This window comes from Trichechus manatus, unplaced genomic scaffold (assembly GCF_000243295.1).
Source record: "Trichechus manatus latirostris isolate Lorelei unplaced genomic scaffold, TriManLat1.0 scaffold00172, whole genome shotgun sequence".
Classification (NCBI taxonomy): Eukaryota; Metazoa; Chordata; class Mammalia; order Sirenia; family Trichechidae; genus Trichechus; species Trichechus manatus.
Window position 1 is genome coordinate 3582100 of NW_004444108.1, and position 13052 is coordinate 3595151.

The 13052-nt window shown below is 37.6% G+C and overlaps 1 protein-coding gene across 1 annotated transcript in view; it reads right to left on the reverse strand.

Annotated features, from left to right (window-relative positions):
* DST (dystonin) overlaps positions 1 to 13052 on the reverse strand; it is a 515142-nt gene that overhangs the window by 229140 nt on the left and 272950 nt on the right. The window lies entirely within an intron of this gene.

Genomic DNA, 13052 nt, shown 5'->3' on the forward strand with positions numbered 1-13052 from the left:
CTAAAAATTAAACACTTATGCTCATCAAAAGACTTCACCAAAAGAGTAAAAAGACAACCTACAGACTGGGAAAAAAATTTTTGGACATTACAAGTCAGATAAAGTTCTAATCTCTAAAATCTATAAGAAAACCCAACAGTTTTACAACAAAAAGACAAATAATCCAATTAAAAAATGGGTGAAGGATATGAGCAGACACTTTACCAAGGAAGACATTCAGGTGGCTAACAGACACATGAGGAAATGCTCGCAATCACTAGCCATAGAGAAATGCAGATCGAAACCACAATGAGATACCATCTCACTCTGACATTACTGGCACCAATCAAAAAACAGAAAATAACAAACGTTGGAGAGGCTGCAGGGAGATTTGGAACTCTTATGCATTGCTGGTGGGAATGCAAAATGGTACACCGATTTTGGGAAATGATATGGCGCTTCCTCAAAAAACTAAACAGATGTACCATATGATCCAGCAATCCCACTCCTAGCAATGTATCCTAAAGAAATTAGAGCTGTCACACAAATAGACATATGCACAGCCATGTTCATTGAAGCATTATTCACAATAGCAAAAAGATGGGAACAACCTAAGTGCTCATCAACAGATGAATGGATAAATAAACTAGGGTACATACATACAACGGAATACTATGCAACGATAAAGAACAATGATGAATCTGTGAAACATCTCACAACATGGATGAATCTGGAGGGCATTATGTTGAGTGAAGTCAACCACAAAAGGACCAATACTGTATAAGACCACTATTATAAAAACTCATGAAAAGGTTTACACACAGAAACAAATAATGTTTCATGGTTATGAGGGAGGGGAGGAATGAGAAGTGAAAAGCACTAACTAGATGATAGATAAGTGGTAACTTTGGTGAAGGGTAAGACAGTACACAATACTGGGGAAGTAGGCACAACTTGACCAAGGCAAAGTCACAGAAGCTTCACAAACACATCCAAACTCTCCGAGGGACCGGATTACTGGGCTGAGGGCTGGGACCATGGTCTAGGAGAACATCTAGCTCAATTGGCATAACACAGTTTACAAAGAAAATGTTCTACATTCTACTTTGGTGAGTAGTGTCTGGGGCCTTAAAAGCTTGTGAGCAGCCATCTCAGACATGTCTACTGGTCCCACCCCATCTGGAGCAAGGAAGAATGCAGAAAACCAAAGACACAAGGGAAAGATTAGGCCAAAGAATCAATGGACCACAACTACCATAACCTCCACCAGACTGAGTCCGGCACAACTAGAAGGCACCCGGCTACCACCACTGACTGCTCTGACAGGGATCACAATAGAGGGTCCCAGACAGAGCTGGAGAAAAACACAGAATAAAATTCTAACTCACAAAAAAAGACCAGACTCACTGGTCTGACAGAGACTGGAGAAACCCCAAGAGTACGGCCCCTGGACACCCTTTTAACTCAGTAGTGAAGTCACTCCTGAGGTTCACCCTTCAGCCAAAGATTAGACAGAGCTTTAAACAATAATACATGTAACTCAACCATGTAGATGAAACTAAATGGGCATACCAGCCCGGGGGAAAGGACAAAAAGCCAGGATGGGACAGGAAATCCGGATGAATGAAAATGGGTAACCCAAGGTAGAGAAGGGGAGAGTGTTGACATGTCTCGAAGTGGGCAACCAATGTCACAAAACAATATGTGTACTTATTGTTTAATGAGAAACTGATTTGCTCTGTAAACCTTCATCTAATACACAATAAATTTTTAAAAAAGTGTGAAAATGCTCCATAAAATATTTTTAACTGTAAAGACGGCACAAACAGTTTGAAAATTCTATCATGTTATAAATTGTCTATCCAAAAGGAAGAGTTAAATAGAACATAAAAGCAATTAAAAAGTTAATAAAGTTCAAATGCTAATGCTCTAAACTGATGGCTACCTTTCGCAAATGCTCCTCTATTCCTTATTCAAATAGGGGAGAAAACTAACATAACTACTTTTTGTGTGTAGAGCAAAGGATTTTAAAGTTTTGCATGTCTTTGATTCAACTGAAAAGAGAGAGCCATTAAAATGCTGGCAAGATACAATTCCATACAACTACTTTATGACTGAATTTTCAAAATTTGGTTTGAAATCCAAATAATAACTAGAAGTAGTCAAAAAATCAGTAAATGTATTTTCATCTTTAAAAAAGAAAGATAAAACAGTTCAGAAAGAAATGAGTTATATTAGTCAACTATAAACTGAATAACCTTTGTTTTCAAGACCTCTGGAGTGAAGCTATTACATAAAAGAAAAAACATATTTAGAGTTTATCCTACTCCTTGAATTTTAAGTATGAATTCTGTAGCCTAAGTGTCATAAAGACTCGGTTAAGGGAAAAAATAATAATAAATATTATATTTCAGAGAGACTGAATATTCATGCATTCCTCAGATTTTGAGAGTTCTCAAAAAACTGTTTTTTTTTAATATAAAAGTCAATGTAATAAAAATATTCATCTCTTCATTATTCAGAGACTGATCATATAATCTGTACAATATCTACACTCATTTCTCATCCTCCTCTCTTTGGATTCTTTCCTTTAGGTCACTACACTAATCATTAGGAATCCAAGATGAAAAAGAACAAAAAAAGTTCAATTTTCATTAGTTAATATAATCACATCATTTGTTGGGAAAATTAAAATTATTCATGGTCATCATTCCAGAAGCTTTATTTTCAGTGACTCAGTTTATAGCCATGGTCACCTGTTATGAACAAACAATGGGATGTAATATATGCAGAAAAGGGCTATACTTTACTCCTCTCAGAGTTTGTACTTTGGGTTCAATACATAAAAGGTTCATAATATTTGATAGAGGAAGAAAGAAAGGAAAAGAAGGAAGAAGGGGCGAAAACACTTAACAAACAAAATATATAGTTATATACCTGGATTTCACAGAAATTTAAAACTGGAAAAGAAGTATATAGGAAAAGAAGATGAACAAAAGTTTGGATTTTTAGACAATTTTGGGTCAAATCCAAGCACTACCACTTACTGCGTAAGTGACTTGGGCAAGTTATTTAACCCCTGAGCCTCAGTTTCCTCATCTGTAAAATGGGGCTAATAATGGAACAAATTCATAGGTTTTGCGCTAAAGATTAAATAATACAATGATGGAGCGCCTGGTATATAGTGGGCACTCAACAAATACCGTTTTTATCTTATTAGTATCATGATTTAGTCCAATATCCTTCTGTTACAGAAAATGAAACTAAGACCTACAGAAACAAACTAGACTGTCCAAGTCACACAGCTCTCTAACAGCAAAGCCTTACTACAACTCAGGACTTCTAGCTTCCAGGCCTACTTTCTTTCCCATAATCCACACTGCTTATCAGAGAAGGGAATGAGATGGCAAAGGCTAAGCTACAGTGATGCTGGTTCTCAAAATCCAATGTGTCTTTAGGAAATATGTGAGAGGGTGCCTTAAAAATATACAACATTCTCTCATCCCCACCAGGAGATATTCTGATTAAGTTAATTTTGGAATAAGGTATTTTCAACAGGCATTCAGATAATTCTGATGCAGTGTCCTCAGGCCACACTTTGAGAAGTCCTGCTGTAAAATAAGAGTAACAAGTTCCTTATTCATAATCTTGACCATTAGAACCACCTAGGGAGCCCCACCCTGATCAATGACATTAGAATCACTGGGAGTGACAGCCAAACTTGTTTATTTTTTAAAAATCCCTCAGGTGACTCCTATGTGCAATCAGGTTAAAGAACCAATCATCTATAATCACAAAAAAAAAAAAAAAAAAAAATCTTTGCTGAGATTAACATAACAAGCCTGGGAAGAGGTGGGATTTACGAAACTGAAGAAAGAAGAATCCTTTGTGGGCAGAGCTGAAGGGCAAAGGTAAAAGACCTTGTCACGAGGTACGGGAAGCGAGTGAGTCTAAGAAAAATAAGATTACCTTTGCAGACACTGAGCTCATTACTCCCTGTCACCAAACATAACCTGTCCTTTACCACCTCTGTGTTTAGCACTCACCATTCACAGGTGATCTATGAATGTCAACCCCTGCTCTGAACTCACAACAATTCCTTTCAGCGCTTCTTTGATAATTAAGTAGGTTGTTGTGTGCTATATTACATACTTAAATAGTAATCTTGGGTTTTAGGTTCACTCAGCTACTTCCATTTATTATGTTGCCTTGAGGATGTTACTTAAACTCTGAGTCTCCATTGCTTACCTCTGTAAAACAACTGTCTTTTTTGCCTATTTCATACAGTTGTTGGGATGATCAAAAGACACAATGTGTCTGACGGTATTTTTCCAATTCCAAAGCAATATACAAATCCAAGATATTACTTTGTTTTTTTTTTAGATCTCCTTACCGTAATAAAAATGTAACGTGCTTATGAGATTTATATCCAGGGAGCATTCAAGGAGAAGTTGGCTGAGCTGCCTCCACAGAACCCCTGATCCTGGAAGGCCACTCTACGCCAGCATATCACAGCAAGGATTTAAAGAGGAGACAGGCTTGTCACCTGTACTAGGATGACAAATTTCACAGGGCCAAGGAAGTTCAAGTCAGAGGTTTAAACTAAATCTAAGGTTAAGATAAAGCTCAAGGAACCATACACTATTCTGCTTGGAGGTTAATTTAAAAGTTATCGAATCCAAACCTTCATCTAACTGTCTCAGAGTAAGACTGGATCAAATAGGGAAGATATGGAAAAGATTCTGAAGGAACAAATAAAAGGACTGTTGGCTAACAGGCCATTTTGGAGATGAAACGCTCATGAAAGGGCTGGGAGCTACCATTTGCATCTAATTTTCCAATGAAAAATGTAGAATCCAACACAAGCTAAAGAGTTCTGTGGACAGTTCTAACCAAAGATAATTAAGCAAACAGAATCAAACATCTCCAAGGCAACAGGAAGAATGTCCTAAGAGGAATAGCTAAGCTGTTTGCTCTGACTCTTTGTATGTGAGAGAACAAACAGCCTTTATCTGGACTATAGGAAAGTGAGGCATCAAACTCCTCAGATAAAATAATGGTTGTCCCATTCAGCTTTGTCATAGAAGATATCGGACATCAGAAGATATTATGTGCCTCCATATCACAATTATTTAACATCTTGGCAGATTCATGACTTATTTTCACATGTGTTTTCAAATCTAAGTTTCAAAAGTCATTAGATACACAAATTAGAAAGACAGGTAAAAGCTTTGACATAATACACAAAAATAAAGCTTATGTACTACTTAGGAAACATTTTAAGTATTTCCGTCAATGAAAAAACTTCAGGCTTACTTGAAGTCAAATTACACAAAAGCTAGTTGGAGAAAATACGTGAACGTAAAGCAAACACTTTACATTAGTAAACACAGAGTAGCCAAGTAGTTTCCTTTTGAACTGACCTTTATGCTAGACCTACATAGGACATGACAGACTGGATGCTTTCTTTCTAAAATGTCATTACTGTAAAATGTAAACAGAACAGATAACATAATATTGGCAAGGTGCGGCAGTATATACAAACAAGGACACCCTCAGGAGAACTCAGCTGCCAAGGTCAATGATGATTTTGCACACCAACCCTAACAAAACATATTCTATCACTATGCAAATAATCTCTGCCCAGTGATACAATGACCTTGCCAAGAATGTTTAACATCAACGAATGCCATTTATGTCCAGATTTTTTGTTAAAAAACAAAGTTATGAATAGCTTAAAGACAAAGCCATCAATTCCCATCTAGCAAGTAACACGTAGGAGTTGTTTGGGTAATGGACTTGTCAGGCAGGTAAATAAATCAAGGTGCACTTATATTTTACAGACAAGTAAAAAATCCCAGATAAGTAACTTGTCTAAAGCTAAATATCATTGTTAGGAACAAAGATCTCAATTTCTTGATAGTCTGAGTCATACTCAAATTCCTATGACATGCTGTCCAAATGATTTATGGTTTTATATTGGGGCCAGGGAATAACTCACATAACAAAGAGGCAGAATAGATTTGGGCAGTTTCATCTGCCCCCACCACCACCCATTCACCCTACACACACATAAAATTTAAAGCAATTATGTGAGTGTTTCTGTGTATGAAAAGTGATAGAGAACTAGAAGTTAGCCTTTCAAACTTATGGATCAGCAAGTCAGTACTGATAGCTGTATCATATCTTCCTTACATTTTCATAAATCTATTGTCATATCAACAAGCCCTGGTGGCACAGTGGTTAAATGCTTGGCTGCTAACTGAAAAGTCAGTAGTTCAAATCTACCAGCCACTCTGTGGGATGAAAAGATGTGGCAGTCTGCGTCCATAGATTATAGCCTTGGAAACCCTAGGGGGCAGTTTCACTCTGTCCTACAGGGTCTCTATGAGTCAGAATAACTCAACAGCAATGAGTCTGGTTTTGATTGTTTCCCTGTCGTATCATGCCTGCTTTCGAATTTACCTCTTACTTACAGTCAGCTGAGTGTCCACAGACTATTCTATGAGAAAAGTCAAGAAATCTGAACGAGAGAAATTCAAAAGATACGCACTCTTTTAAAACAATGCTTTTCTAAGTCTTCCAACGTAATAAAACGTGTAAGGTTTAAAATTAAAGTGTGATTAAAGAATGTGGGTAGCACAAAAAATAAAATTGTAATTAATCAAATCTAAGGCTAAGAATAAAGTGCACCAAGAACTCTACAGCTTTCACATAAAACAACTTTTGAAAATAACTTTTAAAAAAGACAAATTATAGAAACTCAGTCAGATGTTGAATACTTTGGAGTACCTTAAACTGCTTAAACCTGTTTAACCTTAAAGTCTCAGACTCCACATTTCACTTACCTCATTTCCATTTGTGTCCTTGGAAGCAAAGAATACATTAGTACAGAGGGAGTGACATCTCTTTTTTTCAAATGGAAAATGATGTGTTGCGTGAGGGCAAAATTCCTTAGGGTTTTGCCTTGCTTGAACACGGCTATCACTTTTTGATGGGTTTTCAATAAACTCATTTTTTTCAAATGATCTCTCTGTGCCATAGTGAATAGAACTTAAGCTGGCTGCCTTTCGAAAAGAAAAAGCATCAGTTTTTCTCTGGAACGTTATTTCTCTTGTGTTCACATCATCTAAATGTTTCTTCCTTTTCGCGCAATATGAAGTGCCGTCTCTCTCTGAGCTCCGTTCATCCAGTTCACTAACTTTAACTTCTGTTTCACTGACTTTAGCAGGAGAAATGTTTGCCTGGTAAGAACAACTGCTCGCAGCACTCAGCAGAAGTTTCTGTTTGACACTGTCAACTACAACTTCTGTCTTTTCTTGCTGAATACCGTCTTCCAGTGTTGTGTTAGGGGTAACAGATTCCTCCTGTACCAGGCTCCTGGATAAAAGAGCTGGCTGTTCTTTCGAAAGCTGAATGTCGCTCTTCTTGCCACCATTTTCATTGTTTGGCTCTGACTCTGTGTCACCTACAATATTCTTGATCGGTTTTCTTCTGAAATATTTTCTCCCGGAAGAACATTTTTCAGGATTCAAAGGAGTTTTGGCAGGATTTAAATATTGTTCTTCTTTCTCAGCTCTTACACATCCACAGACATTCCCCATTTGATTTGTAGGAAATCACAGTTGCATGGATTCACTCATTTCAAACTCCAGGGCTTACTTAAATCTTCTCCATTAAGTCCAGAAACTCCACTCTGAATTCTAAGTCCTCACAGACATCGTGACCATAGTCTTCGGTATGAGGCCATTTTGCTTATGAGAAACACACACGTAAAACATGCCGTGGCATCTTGCCCAGCCAGGCCCCTGTGTCTCATTAGACACTGTGGCTTATTTCTGGCCACCAATCCTCTTAGACAAACATTACTGCTCACTGTCAAATTACAACGCTGACGAGCTCTCAAGGCAAACCCTTAGCTTTACTGCATGAGAAGATTCTGATCCTCACTTTAACTTTCAGTTTTCTGAAACGTAGACACACTACCAAAGTTTGCATTAACCTTTGAAACTATTCATGGTTCAACTAATCTGAGAGCAAACAGAAAGCAAATACAAGTCAGGAGAGACTTAGCAAAGTGCCTTTCCAATTTAGTTTTAAAGTGCCTTTCAAGTTTAGTTTCAGAGTCTCTAACATATGATGTAAAGCACACACACACACATAACTAATTCTGGTAGTTGCAAAAAAAAAAAAAAAAAAAAACTCTGTAAAATACATTAACAGTCTAATTCAAAACAGCAGCCATAAAAATAACAGGATACTTTAACAGCTAAAGAAGAGATAATAAATGCTAAATGCCTAAAATATGCTAATAAAATTATTCCTAAAATCAATTTTTTAACATAGTTTTTAGTATTTTATCAAATAAGATAAATTTCCAAACCATCTCCATTACCTGACAAATAGCTAATATATCTTATAAATCTATAGGATTTCCATACAGGCAAATTAAGTAAATTTTATGACTTAAAGCATGGAACACTTGACCACAGGAAACACCTGTACATTCTTATACATTAATTAAGGGAGTTAAACTTTATATGTAACTTTTAAAATTGGACTCTAGTTAAATATTACGCAATTTACCAGGGCCTTCTTGTAAAAATAATAAATCAGTACGGAACCTGATTAGCTAAGGTGTGCATATTTCTTACACTGCGTCACAGGTAAAGTAATAGGAAATTAGTTTGGCATGAAATGGACTCACACATAAGCAGAAATCTTGTGACTAATTAAAAAATAATTGATGATGGCCTTTCTCTAGGTAGTTTTCTAATGATCAAAAGACTGAACTCATTTTATATTACTAAATAAGAATGTTCACTTAAGTTGTCAAGTTAGCAATGATGTTGCTGATGCTTGTCAGCAACAAACTTTGCATTGTGAGATATGCCTTAATTATTTAAAGAGGAAATTAAATGTTCTCCAGTGGCAAAATCTAAGTATTCTGGAGGACAAGCTGGCAAAAGTAAAGCCTTGGGTTGGTCTGTTTTTAATTTGACTATCAATGTCTTGAAGGGCATTGGAACAGTATTCAAGATAATTTAAAAATATAAGGGCTGCTATTGGTACTTGCATGACAGAGAGGGCAACGAGTGATTTTCACTCCCCCAACCCTTCCCTCTAGTCCCGCCAACCTAAGCAACTGTCCGTTCTCAGGCCATGCACACTGCTCCTTCTCCCAGACATGGCCCATCTTTACTCTCTGACTGGAAGCTGGCATTCATCTTGCAAGACCTATCTCTAGAATCTGTGAGAAATTCTCCAATCTTACTACAGCAACCTCTCTTCTTTCTACATTCCTATTTTCATTTGGAAACCCTGGTGGCATAGTGGTTAAGTGCTATGTCTGCTAGCCAAAAGGTCGGCAGTTCTAATCCACCAGGCGTTCCCTGGAAACTCTACGAGGCAGTTCTACTGTGTCCTATAGGGTCGCTAGGAATCGGAATCAACTCGACAGCAACGGGTAGAAGGTCTTTTTATTTATATTGCTAAAAGACTCATCATCCTCGACTATAGTTTTATGAGCATTCCCCCAAAGGACAGGATAACATACTTAATTACCTTAGTATCTCTGGATGTAGCATACGGTGGCTACTGATATGGGATTACTGTGATGATAATGTTTACCTGCAGACAGCCTGGCTGGAAAATAGATTTAATTTGTGATACTCACAACAAATATTAAAAATAAATAAATAAATTGCTCTTCAAAAAATACTTTCCCTTATTTAAGTCAAGAATAGAGAAAAAAAGCCCAGTCACTCTGTGTGAGAACGATTACCACTGTTTTACATAGCCTCATGTCGTGGCATAGCCAGTAAAATACTAATCTTCAGGTATCACAGTACTGAAGAAAATTAATTCACTCGAACAAGAAGGAACACTTTGATTTTATGAAAATACAGATGTGTTCCATTTTAAACAGTTCTAATTTAAAACTACTGGTGATAATTTAACAGTCACAATACCTTGTAATTTGGGTCCTAAAATATACTGGATTCTGTAATAGTATGCCACAGGATATTAGAAGTCAAATTTCTTCTGGTAATTCTATAACAGATCCTCCTCTCTACTCCAGAACCACCTGAACCCTGAAGGACTTTCTTAATATCTAATCACTTACTGTAATGAAAAGATGTTAGAAGAGGGCACAGCACAGCAAGGACACAGAAGGATTCATGATTATACTGGGTGTAAGCAAACTAGCAAGGAGCCCTGGTGGCGCAATGGTTAAATATTCAGCTGCTAACCAAAAGGTTGAGTTTTGAACCCGCTAGCGGCTTCATGGGAGAAAAGACCTGGCGATTCTGCTCCCGTAAAGAGTACAGCCTAGGAAACCCCATGGGGCAGTCCTACTCTGTCACACAGGATCACTGTGAGTCAGAAATGACTCAGGGTACACAGCAACAACAATAATCAAAGTAGCAGTAATGCCAGATCCTTCCATTTCTCAGGGTGAAACCCACTAAGAATTTCAGAAGAGGTGTCACCCCTCTTCTTCTCTAGTGGCAACCCCTCCAATGTATGCTTAATTTCATTCCTTTCTACAACATCTGTAATAGCATCTGTAATAGCACCCGTAATCACCTCCTCTCCATCCAACACCCTTAATCTCCCCTCTGCAAGAGCTCTCTTTAGCATACAAACATATATGAGAGAAATTTGTTCTATTTAATACTGACCTTTTGCTTTAAATTTCCTCAAACTTAGGGTCTAGACATGCTGCTTCTAATTCCCAACCTTTTACTAACATTTGGTCCATTATTATCTAGTTCCTGCTCCCGGTACCTTTTGAGAATCTTCTAGTGGATATTCCTTCTAAACGATTAACCTGTACTCAGTCTTAATTCTCTAACATTCTCTAGTGGCATGTCATAGTGATGACCATTCCCTTCTACTCGAAATTCTCTTCCCTTGGCTTCCTCAATACTACATTTTACTATTCTCATTCTGTTTCCTCAGCTGATCTTCTTCCTCCTCCACTCTTATCAGAGGGCTTCTCCGAAGCTCTGTCCTTGGCTCTCTGCTCTTTTCCACGTATGTTCTTCTCTTGGACCTCTCCCCCCGAGCACCCTTCTCTCTCATACACTGATAACCCTCAAGTTTATTATCTGTACCTTTGACTTCTCACCTCTAATCTGCTCACGTATCTCCAACTGCTCATCAGACAGATGCAAAGAATATCCCATCAGACCCATCATCCTGTCAAATCCACCCAGGAAGTCATTCATTTTCCCCTTACCGTCACCCTCATTTCTCTCAGCAGTCTACTGTTTTTTTTTTTTTGTTTGTTTGTTTGTTTGTTTTTATTTTTGTGTTGTTTTGTTTTTAATCTCCCAGGCTAAAAAGCTTAAAGTTGTCTTCAACTAAACCCTCTCCTGCATTCTCTATTCCCTCTCACCAAGCCCCTTCCTTTCTTTCATCGAAATGTTGTCACTTGGATTCAATTTTTCATCCCCCCAAGTTCTGGCCTTTATTACTCTGCTCTGAGATCATCACTTTAACTTCTTAGCTCAGCTCCTGGACTATAGACTCTGTTCATTTCAATCTATTTTACACAGAACTGGTAGATTTGGTTTCCTAAAACAGTACTTTTAAAACGCAGAGCAGTTAAGTGACTTATCTAATGCCATCACCACCATAAGCAGAAGAGCCAAGAATGAAACTTAGCTCTGCCTCTTCCAAAGCCTAGGTGCTTTCCACTGCCCCACAGTGCTCCTTGGTCTGCCATTCAAAATCCAGACACAGTCTGCCTCACCAGTTCAGACAGAAATGATATGATTGCTCCCTGCTCCTCTGACCTTCCCATCTGGGGTTCTTGCTATTTCAGTCCTACTAAAAACATTTTTGTGACCCATGGTACATACACCTACCACTTACTTTTTCTGCCTCTTGGATTTATTGGGGAGCTGTTTTACCACAGACAGTAAGTGCTGCCAGCAGGCAGGGCCCTATAGAGCAGTTTTAAATGGAAAAAACAGGCATGTTCAGCAAATTACTGTTTTTACAAGGTATCTTATGAGATGGCGCTGAATCACTAAATTTTTGGTAGGAAGAACAGAAATTTTGAAAATTTTTATTTGGTGTACATATGTACCTCTGGACTCTGGCAGTAGAATTTGGGATGTTAAGGGGTATACATATGTACCTCTGGATTCCAAGGGTACAATTTGTGGGATGAGGCATAAAACAAAAGCCATATTACCTACTAAAAATTCAAACACACTCAATAATTCAACATGCTCTCCATTACTGAAAACACATAGTATCAACAAAAAACTAAAAAGAAAAAAAATTGGGTCTTGAAAGGGATAAATTCTGGCACCTGGTCCACTTAGGAGTAATTAAAGGATTCCTAAGAAAGCTGTTAAGGAATTCCATATCAAATCTGCCCTTTGGCCAGTTCTACTTAGACTTTACCCAATTCTGGTAACAAGAGTCTGGCTGTGTACTCTGCTCAGGTCCTGCTAACCTGTTTAGACTCAAGCTTCTATAACTCTCCAGCTACTGTCAAATCTATCCTGTTCCTAAATGAGCTCCAGGTACACTATTTTCAACCATTCTTCTACAAACCCTATCTGCCAGCCAAATAGAAAAAAAAGTTTTTTTCTCTCAAGATTTGGTTCAAAACTCCAGCTCCTTCCTGAAGCTGGCAAGCTATCTCTTTCTTCTTCAAGACTTAGCTTCACAATAGCCAGTCAGTAAGATGTGCTGCATATCTACCGTCGGTCAGGCTCTGTGCCGTGCACAGGATGTCACGTGAATAGGCAAGTGGTTAAAAAAAATAAAACAAGTTCCAAAGTTATGACTTGCCTTAAATCAAATGAAGATGATTGTTTTAAATGCATCATTTGACAAAACTAAAAAAAAAATCAAAATCAGCCCTCAATTTGTACAGGTTTATTGGATAAAAATTCATAGCTAAATTAATTTGCGTTTTCTTTCCTCAAATCAAAATTAAGAAAGCACATCTCTACACAAACATACTCTTCTTCTAATTCACATCTCTTTAGGATAATTATACTGCCATCTAGTGTCTATCACAGCTAAGAAACTGTAAAATCAATAAA